This window comes from Larimichthys crocea, chromosome XX (assembly GCF_000972845.2).
Source record: "Larimichthys crocea isolate SSNF chromosome XX, L_crocea_2.0, whole genome shotgun sequence".
Lineage (NCBI taxonomy): Eukaryota > Metazoa > Chordata > Actinopteri > Sciaenidae > Larimichthys > Larimichthys crocea.
The window spans coordinates 2,003,510-2,015,292 of NC_040030.1; the positions used below are offsets into that span (position 1 = coordinate 2,003,510).

The 11,783-nt window shown below is 42.3% G+C and overlaps 1 protein-coding gene across 4 annotated transcripts in view; it reads right to left on the minus strand.

Moving 5' to 3' along the window:
* Positions 1-11,783, minus strand: part of LOC104933836 (transmembrane and coiled-coil domain protein 3) — a 51,198-nt gene that overhangs the window by 7,876 nt on the left and 31,539 nt on the right. The window lies entirely within an intron of this gene.

Sequence of the window (11,783 nt, forward strand, 5' to 3'; positions counted from 1 at the left end):
TCGCTCTTTTCTCTCTCTCAAACCATCAAAATAAACGTCTTCGTGTCTCTATTTTGCAGCGTAAATTGTGAGTCAGACGCAGATTTAAAATATCTGTGGCTGTACTCACTTGCCCACCTTCAAACCTCTAACAAAAACACACCTTAGACCCTAAAATTGTCTTTAATGTTTAGCTCAGTCTATTGTGTTTTTTGTGAACTATCTCATATTGTTTTGATGACTTGATGTTTGTCTTTGAGTACCTTGAAAAGCGCTTTTAAATAAAATGTATTATTATTATTTAGAAGCTGGGTAGATGAAATAAGCAAAGCCAGAACACAACAGGTAGAATATCAGAGTGAATCCACCTGGATCTGCAGCCAAAACGCACAACCCCGACTCAAATGAATGGAAAAACTGGATCCTGTCTGAATGTAAACACGCTCATTAGCAGGTAAAATGTGTGGCACTAAACATTTCACTAAACCTTAATACTGGTGTTACTTGTAAAAACCTCTTAGGAGAGAAATTTAAACCTCGTCTGAAGCGAAATATGTGGTAAACTAAGAAGGCATAAAAAAACTAAAATAATCCACACAGATGTCAGTTGTCTGTGCATGCCTTCAGACTTATTATGTACCAAAAACCTGCAGCACAATCCATTGATATAAAATATCAGCCGTGTTTATGTGACCTCACAGAAAAAGGCAGAAAATAAGAGCAGAGCTAAGACGAGGATCGAGTGTGTATCGCGTCCTGAGAGGATTCTTGTGTTTAGACCGGAGGAAAAAAAGGCATCTGAGACATGAGACGGTAAATCTGCTTTAAGACGACACAATGGTCTGTTAATGGTGCAGTGTAAGAGCCCACCGCTCCAGACAAACAGCCCTCAGTGCCTCTTGTACTGAGAATCCGCTCTCAGGAATCGACAAAGGCAGACGATTATGTAAGACAACCTAAAATATTAGTATGTGGTAAGTCTTGTTGCCACGGCAGCAAAGCGCACACAAGACAAGACTAGGCTCATGAGCAAACTGCTGACATAGCCTGAAGGTGTTTTATTGTTTCTGTCTGTTTCTTTACACGTAGACGAGCGGAGTACACGTCGCTTTAATCGTGTCCTGCGGCAATATAGAGTCAACGATCATCATCTCCAACATTAAAACAGTCGGTTATCGAGCGTCTTATTCCTTTTCTTTGTCATTCATGTGAATCGATTGTTCTCAATCGAACTGCTGCTCCTCCGTGCAGATGGCTGACGCCCTCAGAACATCACGCGTTCATCGGTTCAAACCAGGCGGCCAGAAAAGCAGCCGGAGCAAACCTGTGTCTGTCAACAACGTTGGAAGAACATCAGTTCAAAATATTTGCTCTTTGTCAGGTATTTGACAAAGCTGGTCAGAGTGATGAAGCAGCTTCTACACTCTGGTGATGAGATTTTAACAATTCATAGCCTCAGGAAAAGGCCGGTAACCCTCAAACAGCCGGTCTCCTGGAGACACCGCGTTCAACAGGTTTCATTTGTGCCTAGTACCTGGACTCTGTTTACAACAGGGTGCCTTTAAAACGACTAAACGAGAACCTAAAGAACAGCACTTCATGCAAGGCGATGACACGACTATCGAAGCATCTTGAAAGTTGAAAAAGGTTGAAGACCCCTGCTTTAGATTAATAAAAACATCCCTGAATACGAAAATCTTAATATTACGCTCATATTAATGCGACTTTTCATACTACTTGTGTCAAAAGTGTGTCCTTCAGCTAGAGCAGAGGGTTGAAGGCCAATCACAAAAGTAATCAGTCAACAGTAATAATTATAATTTGCAGCCTGAGTAATTAAAACAGCCTGCAATCAGTCCACTACAACGACCGAGCGTCATCCTCCTGCTCAACCTTGGATTCAAGGCTGAGTGTTTCTAAAAAAAAAAAAAAAAGTTTCTAAGCTTTTATTTGCACAAACCAACATTTTTCCCTCTCTCTCTCACACACACACACAAACACAAAAAGCCGTGGTCATAAATCAGCTGGCTGCAGGAGATTTTGAATGTATAAACAGGCGGCGCACTCAGCAGTCCGCACACGTATCGAACATCCACCGGAAAGTGGGTCTGACGGTGAGGGCAGGGGAGGGGGAAATTATTAACATGTGAACACGCAGAGGCAACATATGTCTCAGAGGACACACGTGTCTGTTTTACAGAGCAAATAATGTGTGGCCCGCTACTCGTCCTTTGACCCCAGTCAGTACTGAGGCCATTTAGATTATCATGCGGATGGGTGAACACACAAACACAGCAGGGCCACTGGAAAATATGAGACTGAGATATTTGGCCTGAGACTGAGACTCTAAGAAACAAAGCATGGCTGAATTGATGGGAAAGCAGAAGCATGCCACATAAAAAGGTCTATATATGATTTGTCGGAGCCGACAAGTGAACCATGTAAATTCTGGTGGTTTAATTTGCATAACATCTGCAGCTGCCTCGGTTCAAACCTGGTCAGGAAGCGTGAATGCATAGAAAAATCTCACATTCTTCTTCCGTCAAGGTACGATGATCCTCTCGATTCCACAAATAGACGCGCAAATAACATGAATACTGATTAGTCGACTCTGTCAATCAACAGTTTTGCTAATCGTTTGAGTCATGTATCAAGCAGAACCTCAAATATACGCCACAGATACGTTGTCCGTTCTTTATACTGTCGGTGGTCTCTACAAACTTTTATGCCAATCGATCGAGTAGATGTAGAAATATTTCAGTCAAGGACCAAAGTGACCAAACTTACCTCGTCAATCCATAAGCATAGCTTAAAGTAACATCTATACGTTAGTTTAATTATCTAACTATGAATGTATTAGTGTGTGATTTGCATTGGCTTGGTTAGAGACAGAGAGTGGGCCGGCAAGAGCTACTCCACCTCCCACTAAGGCAGCTCATCTGGGAGTCTCATCGATGGGAGCAGGGACCTTGCCAGGGACATAAAAACACAGGAAATTGCGAAGGGAAGCCTTTCTTTTGTTGCTCCCAGCAGCAGTCAGGAGCTATTTATTCCCACACATGATCCATCCGTTTATTCAGTCCACTAATATGAGCCAGAGGTAAAGACAAGTAAGAAATAAAGAGTACGCATCTGTAAACATGAACGACACACTTCTCCTCTTCAGCCGATCAGGGCAATTGAACCATTTTGTCAAAAAAACAATCAGCAGCTGACCTCCAGAGACAAATCGATCAAGTCACGGCACCGATGCATCAAGTTGGAGGCCGGTTACAGGAAACATAAAGTGTCCTCTGAAGTAGAGTTAAGACGAACCGTGTACATGAATGTTATTTATCACTGTCAACAGAGAACCAGTGCAACTAAGCCATAAATATTAATGTGCTGATAAGACATCACACTCCTATACGCATGGAGAGAACTTACGGTGACCTACAGGGACATAAGGTTTGATAAAAGGCTACGTGGGATCGAGCAGCAGAGATTATTATTATAAATCGACCGTGTTGAAATGTGAAGATTAGATGCCTTTCTTTTTATGTTTGTGTCAGGACACTGGAAGATGCTGGGATGTGGGAGTCAAGTCAAAGTGATCTACTGAAAAAGAAAAATCAATGATGAAAATAATTGTTAGTTTCAGCCTTGGTAACCTCATATTCATGAGAACATACGGATCAAACAAGTGATCGAGTCATCAAATAAATAACTTATACCACAAAGAAAACAATAAATAAGGTTTAAACATATGTGAAATACATGGTCATCTGAGATTATAGCACATTAGTGATGTATCAGTCGGCTCTAACTCGTTGTCTGAACCAGCACACCAGATTAGCACAGGCTGAATTAAACTGGTGTGTGTTTGAGCGTTGGGGAGGAAATAATGGGATTGGGAGAACCCAGATCAAGAGATTTAGTGATGGAGATGTTTAAAACCAGGCGTGTTAAGCCAATAACAGGAAGCTACTGCACCATGACGTGTAATCAACTCATACGTGGATGGAGGTTGAGGGAATCTTCTACATGGAGCCACTTCACTAGCTTTGCTGACATGAATGATCATCTGAAGTTTTTCTGCTTTGTTTTGTTTGGCGGTTCGCCATGCTATCAGCGGCTTACTCTGAGGTGCCCTAAAAATAGGATCCCTCGTCCACATTGGTATTCTCTGCCTCTGCTTTATGTTTACCTCCTCCGACGTTATCTCTTTCTTACGTAACGGCAGCTCTTTGGACAAATATGGAGACGAAATCTAGAAGTTCTGAACAGCTAAATCCGGCAAACTGTGTTACGTGTGCCAAGGCGAAGGACTGTACTTCCTGAGGGAAAGCTCAATACTCCGAGCCCGATGCGTCATGCTGCAACTGAATAAAAGTGCCGGTTACACAAACCACTGCACCTGCAATCGAATTCAAAACCAGTCAGCCTGTGAGAAACAAATCAACAGTGAAATGTTGAAAAGTGTTTGGTGCTGGCTGATGACTGAAACACATGAAAGAGGGGTTTAATGAATAATAAATGAAACGCAGCCTCATACCGGCTCACCAACAGTGTTATCCATCATTAAGATTGCCTCATGCACTCTGTGGGAAACTGAAAGCTCTTCTTTTACATGACCGCCGTGCTGTGCTCTGACGGCTCATAACTTCTCTCATCTGCAAAACAAACTTATCTCCTCGTTGACTTCAGTGAAACAGAAGTCAAGCGTGTCAATTCAACTGTTCTCGTGCAGAGATAGGAAAGAGTTTCGTCAGCAATGACGAATTAATGTGAAATCAGACATTCGGCTCGTGTGAATTGGACTGGAGAGCCTCCTGCCTGGAGAGGTGGGAGGGGGGGGATCAGCCGTGACTCTGTGACTAGAGAAGAGAAGCCTCCTGTGGGGAAGCTGGAAGACAGACGCACCTCCCCATGGGAGAGCTCCAGAGGTACAACAGAGAAATATCCAGAGAATATAAATGGGAAATAGGATGGAATAATGGCTGGAATACAAACAAACCGACAGAAATCCAAAGATAAAAAAATCTAACGGTGTGCTTTTATCGATGAATTGATCATGCAGATTCTTTTTCTTAGCGATTAATCGACTTGTTTCACCTTTTATATATTAATACTAAATACTGTAAATGCATTTTTCCATTCATCTGAGTGGGGGTAGTGCGTTGAGAGCAGAGTAGAGTAAACCACGGGTTTTTCTGCTAAAAAACACAGCAGGCGGAGAAGTTGAGCCGAAACCGACTTTTGGAAAACCACGGCCTGGCGTTCAAGGTGGCCGGCAATCAGACACTCGGACCGGTCAATCCTTCCACAGTCTGAAACTGAGACTATCCAGGTGGATTCATGGACTAAACTCTGATACTCTACCTGTTGTTCTTATAGTTTCTACTGTCTGAAAGTCAAACACACTGTCAGCATGTGATCCAAAGAGCTCTATATATGGTTCTACCTCCACCATTGTTCCACCTTCAGACACACACACACCTGAACTGAGGCCAAACCCAAGGTAGGGCTGAGGGGAAGTAAACAGTGCGAATCTGATAAGTGTGTCGCTGCACTGCCTGAAAAACTGATTTCAAGTCTTAACAAGTCGCTCTCTGCACACACCCACACACGCTGACTCGTGGCAAGCTGAGCAGGACACGTCCATGTTATCCAGAGGCCACAGAGACAATATGTCTGTTTTGTTAATGCGTCTCTCAGCTCTTTGGGTTCAATTATCTTGTTATCTTGTTATTCACTGACTGAAATTGTAATTCCAGTCGCAACAGCGCTTCTTTCAAGTCATTACCATCTTTAATTCTCTGCCTAAAGTCTCTTTTTTTGACTCAATAGTACTTCAATCATGCACCAAATAGTTTCTTCTTCTGTACTGACAGCCCGTGTTGACTTTTGCATCAATCAGATCCACAAAAAATCTGCGAGAAGGCGACAAAGACGCTGGAGGATCAGTGGAAAGTCTCTGAAATGCTTTTAGCATCATTACTGAGAGTGTGAAAACTCCACAGAAGTAAATCGACTTTGAAATATCATTTGCATAAAGAAACAGTTCTGTTACAGCAGAACCTGGTCGGTTCTCCACGCCACGACTTCAAACTCCAACAAGAGCGTTTTGCTCGCCAGACTTTGTTAAAAAGGGAGTATTTCTTTGCAGGAATTAAATATAATATTCATTAGTATGTTTTCATTAGTGTATAATGACACGAGTATATGAATCGCAGTAAGCAGGTCCTCTTTCATGGACTCCAAACTTCAAACTACAGCTAGATATGGCTTTTATGAATTGATATGACTTTGTTTTTCCTACATGCTTGGAAGGAGAGGGTGAGGCATTGGATCTGCGACTTCACTGCCAGGTGCCACTAAATCCTACACACTGGACCTTTAACTTGCTCAGATTTGATTGGTTTATATGCATTTAAATATGTAAATATGCTACGTGGTTAAATTGTTTCCCTTCTGGCTGTTTTAACGACAGTTTGCATTTTATTTTGACTGTTTCTGTGTCTGACTTTTCTGACAGGGGCTGTCAGCCGCGTATTCCCCACGGAGCTGAGTGGAAACAGACAGAGTTTGAAAGATCGACTAGCCGAACACGTCAAATCTGTGCCCGGATACTGAAAGAGCATTTAATTGGAAAGCAGTTCATTTTTAAGATTTCTTGTGTTATGAAGGTGCTTGAAGGTTCTCCCGTAGAAATCTACAGTGAGGCACCTGTGAGAGGTGTGTGACTCTCGACCGGTCAGATGAACGAGGTAAAAGGTGAACAGGCGCAGGTGTTTACTAAATTTCAAAACAGAAATAACAGAAATATTTGGGAGAGAGCCTCAAAAGTCGACGTCACATAACATTAAGAAATTTGCATTTTACTCCTCCGCTGTTTTCCAACTTCAGATGAAACTGTGCGCAGTATGTTTGCTGCGAGATAAGCAGCCACATTTCTAGCAGAGCTCTGTAGTTTCTCAGCATGACGTGTCCATCCAGTATGAAAGTGTCATAGCGTTGCAGTAACATGGCCAAAACCCAGAGGCTCATTAACAAACAACAGATGGAGAGATGAGGGAGGAGGAAATGCTCTCATCTCTCCCCTCATTTATTCCCCTTTCTACTCGCTCTAAATTTAAACTGTGATCAGTTCAGACACAATATGAGACTATTTGTGTAGACAAGCAGAGAACACTATAAAGTATTTAGTCAATCAAGGTGTTGCATGCAGAGAAAACGGTGTTCTTCAAGGGTTACAGGTTTTGAATGAACGTCTAGAGAACTACTGTCACTCAAACAAAAGAATAAACTAGACTGACATATTAAATTAAACAGGTAGCAGCTCTGTGAGGTTTATAGTCACGGTGCTGCTGCAATTCATCCTGAGGGCAACATGAGCGCTTGTTTCATGGCACTCCATCTAATTTAAGCATTTCTCTAAAACATGATGGAAAGTTATAATTCATTGTCTGGGAGCCACGATGACTGTACCAAGCGGCAACTTCTGTCAAGTGAAGCCAGCGCGGAAGTGCCAAAAACTGCAGTTCCTCAAACGTCCACTTGAGGCTGGCTCCAGAAGTGAGTCAGTCTCCATAAGTCCCCATGTTCAAATGTCCAACTTCACAGCAGAAATAAACATGTTTACAGCCTGGTACAAAAAACAGTTTTGGTCTCTGTAGCTAATTTCCCCGTTCATGACAACTGTACTGAGGGTGAATTTATATACAACTCACCTGTTCAAATTATATTAACGCTTAAAGTTATGCAGGATTAAAAGTGTGGATGCTTTGATTGATAGGTGGGTGCTGTCACATGATGGTTTGTTTGAGCAACCAGGTGTCAGGTCCGGCGATAATCCACGTCTTTTTCGATTTTTAGATTAGCCGGGAGGCGGCGAAAGCAGGACACGGCGTCCATTCTTTATACTGTCAGTGGTCTGTACAAACTTTGATACTGATCTAGTAGATGTAGAAATAGATTTCAAAACTTTGATATTGGCACTAGAGGAAAAGTCAGAGAGTCACCAAAGCTGGTTGGATCCATCCTCTGGTGATCGCGAATGTCTACAAAATTAAAGTTGCCATTGCCACCCCGACAAGCCACATTATTCACAATCTCCATCGCTTCCTAATGCAAAGACGATGCTGCTACTCTCTCCAGCTCTTACAGAATGAGAGGAGCTTTTCCTAACAACAACAACAGTGCATTTTAAAAGCAACTGAAATTGAAATTAGACAATGATAAATGAGGCGTGTAGCTACCAGTCTTATCTGTTTGTAGTGATCAGACTAATGTCTCTAAATGAACGATGCTAATGAAATCCCACGATAGAGTGCTATATTTAGAGTCAGAGTTAATTTCCTAGAATTTAAAGGATCATTAGTGTGGTGTAAACCTTCTGCAAAACTACACTGAGCTCGAGAGAAGAGGGCAACATCTTCGTCAACTCTGTTGCCTACACCAGAGGAGAAACTAGGCAACACAGTTAATCAACAAATCACACTCCAGTGAGAAACGGGGTGATTATCGAGTTAAAAATCAATGAGCTGCTTACAATCCATTTACTATCGAGGGAGCTCGGCATCAACTAATGACTTGCTAATGCAGCAGCTGCACACACCAATCTTTAAATCTGAAGCTAGCGGGAGGGTTTACACAATCCGAACCACGTGTATGTTTGTGTATGACCTGCTTTATACACCCACGTACAGTTTGGGATTCAATGGAGAGAGAGAGAGAGAGAGGAAAAAAGAAGTTGTAATCCCTCCTCTTCTCTCTTTCCCTCCTCTTCTGTAATCTGAGATTTTAATCTCCGCTATCCAGAGCAAAGATTACCCGGCAGCCGTCGCTCCACCGAGACCTAAAATGCTCCGGAGGGACAGAAAACGGGCTGGCTGAGGCTACAGATGTGTGAGGCGGTAATCTTACGGAAAAAGATAAAAAGGAAAGAGGAAGATGGAGGGGATGAAGAAGGAGAGAAAATCCTGCTGTGAGGAGTTGAGGTCGATGCGTTTGAACTCCGCAGGTGGAACAAGAGAATCAGAAAATTAGTTTTTAAGTAAAGGTCAGTTTACTCTGTGACCTTTGAGGGAACATTTGCCACCAGCTTTAGTCGTATAGTTTTCCAAACCACTGAACAGACTGACACACAGTTAAATGAATTATTATTTTATGATGCTTCTCTCATGAGATTACTCAGGAACATTAATCAACAACAAATCAAAGATTCCAATATGTTCACCCACCAGCATCGAACAAGCACGACAGATATAAAACAGTAGACTTTAAGAGCTATATAAACATTGTGAAATTGTGCCTTTAAACAAGCAATCAGGACATCCGTAAGGTTGTGATGTCACAACTGTACAGTCACCACCCTTAGCCACACCCCCAGCGAAGCCAACCCAGACTCAGCGTACACCTGTGGCCAGAAAACAGCCAATCAGAAGACAGGCTCGTTAACACAAAACTCCAAAAACCGCAGTCAAACTCGAGGCTGGCTACAGAAGTGAGTCAGTCTCCATAAGCCCCCATGTTAAAAGGCTTAAAGTTATGCGTTAACAGCCTGGACGTCAGCGATTGACAGGTAGGTGCCATTACAGGTGTCTTGTTTGAGCAACCAGGCTCCAGGAGACGTAGAACGGACATGTGAGATAATTAAAATGACAAATTTATCTTCTTATAAATATCAAAACTTTAAATAACACTGAAAAACCTTCAAATAGAAACACAAAGACTAGTGTAGAATGTCTAACAATTTGCAAATATAACCAAACTAGAGCTGCAACTAATGATTAATTATCCTTATTCATTTTCTCTATTAATCGAATTGAGAGAATAAAACTGTCTTTTGCAGCCCCGGGCCAGCAGCATCACCGCTAGCTGGGATGATGGCGATGAAGACAAAACTGTTGTCCACTCAAACTGAGCACCAAGTTCAACAAGTCCGTTTTGCTGTGAAAGTCACTGAGATCTGTTAAGTTTTGTGGCCGAGTTTGTGACAGTGAAACATTCTTTAACTCTAAACTGAAGAAACTAAAATGACTTTCTTTGCTAGTTCAGTTGTTTTTCCACCTTGGAAAAGGATCCGACAGTCTGATTCCCACTATATTTAGTTTTGAAAACCATTTTAATGGAACAAAAGCTTTCAAGAAGTTCAACTCTCGATAACTGGGACGCACTATGAGACGCTCCTGCAGACACGCTCTGTATTTAGACTCCAAATATAACAGAGAAAAGAGTTCAGCCGCCTTCGACGCCCTTTACAGAGAGACGCTCCATTTTTGGACGCCTGGCTCAGAACATAACGCTGCTCTACACCGACACACCAACGTACTCACCAGTGCAGAGTACGATGAACTGTTGGCACGCGTACAAACCAGAGCTCTCGTAGTAACTTTGAAATGTGTGCACACAGTCTGAGTGACCCTGCATTCTTCTGCCAACACACATGAAAACACTCGCTGTAGTTACATAACGGTGAGCGGCAGGTGTGTGTGTTTGTCAGGAGCTCTTTATTATTTATTTATGATGCTGACTTTATTTACAACAACTATCAGTTGATTAATGAATTAATTAGTCAACTGGGAGAAGTAAATATTTCTAACATATCAACCAGCCAAAAAGTAAATGAGTTTAAATTAGTTTTCTACGATAGTAAAGTGAATTTTGTGGAGTTTATGTCTGATTAATTAGTAATATAAACTTGTTAGCTGCGGGCCTAATTTACACAGAGTACATTTGTATTACTAGGGGCTGTGACAAACTTTTATTTTTCATTAATTAATCATTTTTAGTTTATAAAACATGGTAAAAAAAAAAAAAAAAATCAAAGATTGTCATTTTAAATTACCGTTAGTCCAAACAGCAGTCCCAGAATATAAACTTCCATCATTTGAACAGGTGACAGGTGTTTTGTACCAGGCTGTAAACATGTTTATTTCTGTGTGACAGTTGGACCTTTAACATGGTGGACTTATGGAGACTGACTCACTTCTGGAGCCAGCCTCAAGTGGACGTTTGAGGAACTGCAGTTTTTGGACTTGCACATAGGCTTCACTTCACAGCCATGTAGGTTGCTGCTTGGTACAAACACATATTTTCAGATATGTGTCGATCATTCATTTCTGATTATGCATGTGTGTGTGTGGGGTGTGTGTTGCCCAACACAGGATCTCTTTGATGGGCAGAGTATTTATGTGTTGGTTAATCCACGCCGTGCTGCTCACACACCCAGCATCGCTGCTGTTTTGTGTCTATTCACCGTCGGCTTAGCCCTCCAGTCGCTATCCAAAAGCACAGAGAGATGAGCGCAGAGATAAACCGGTGTACTACTCGTGAAACGTCTTCACAATTTACATTTACAATTGCACTCCTTCGTTCTCTCACGCTCACGTCCGTCCGTCCGTCGCTGTTTTTTTTAAGCTGCCGCTTTTTCCAGGATACCGCGCAGATTCCACCGGTTGCCCCGACAACAGATGCGATTGGGTAGATCACATCTCGCCCGTAATGACCAATGAAGCGAGTTGAAGGCGAAGACCATCAGTACCCTTCCATTCAACGACGCTCACCCCCCCAACCAGTTTTGTTTCTTTCAGTGGCCCAACAATGGCCACGGCTTAGCTCATCACTGTGATTTTGTGATGTGGATGGTCAACTGTGTGTGTGTGTGTTTGTGTGTGTGTTACTGCCCCAGGCGTGCTCTGCAAGAACTGGTTTTCCTGTATCCTTCAGAGGCGGGCAAAAACAAAACAAGCCCTGACCTGTTGAGTATAATTAATGTTGTGTTGTTACGCAATAACTATTAACAACCAAGGCCGGGAAAC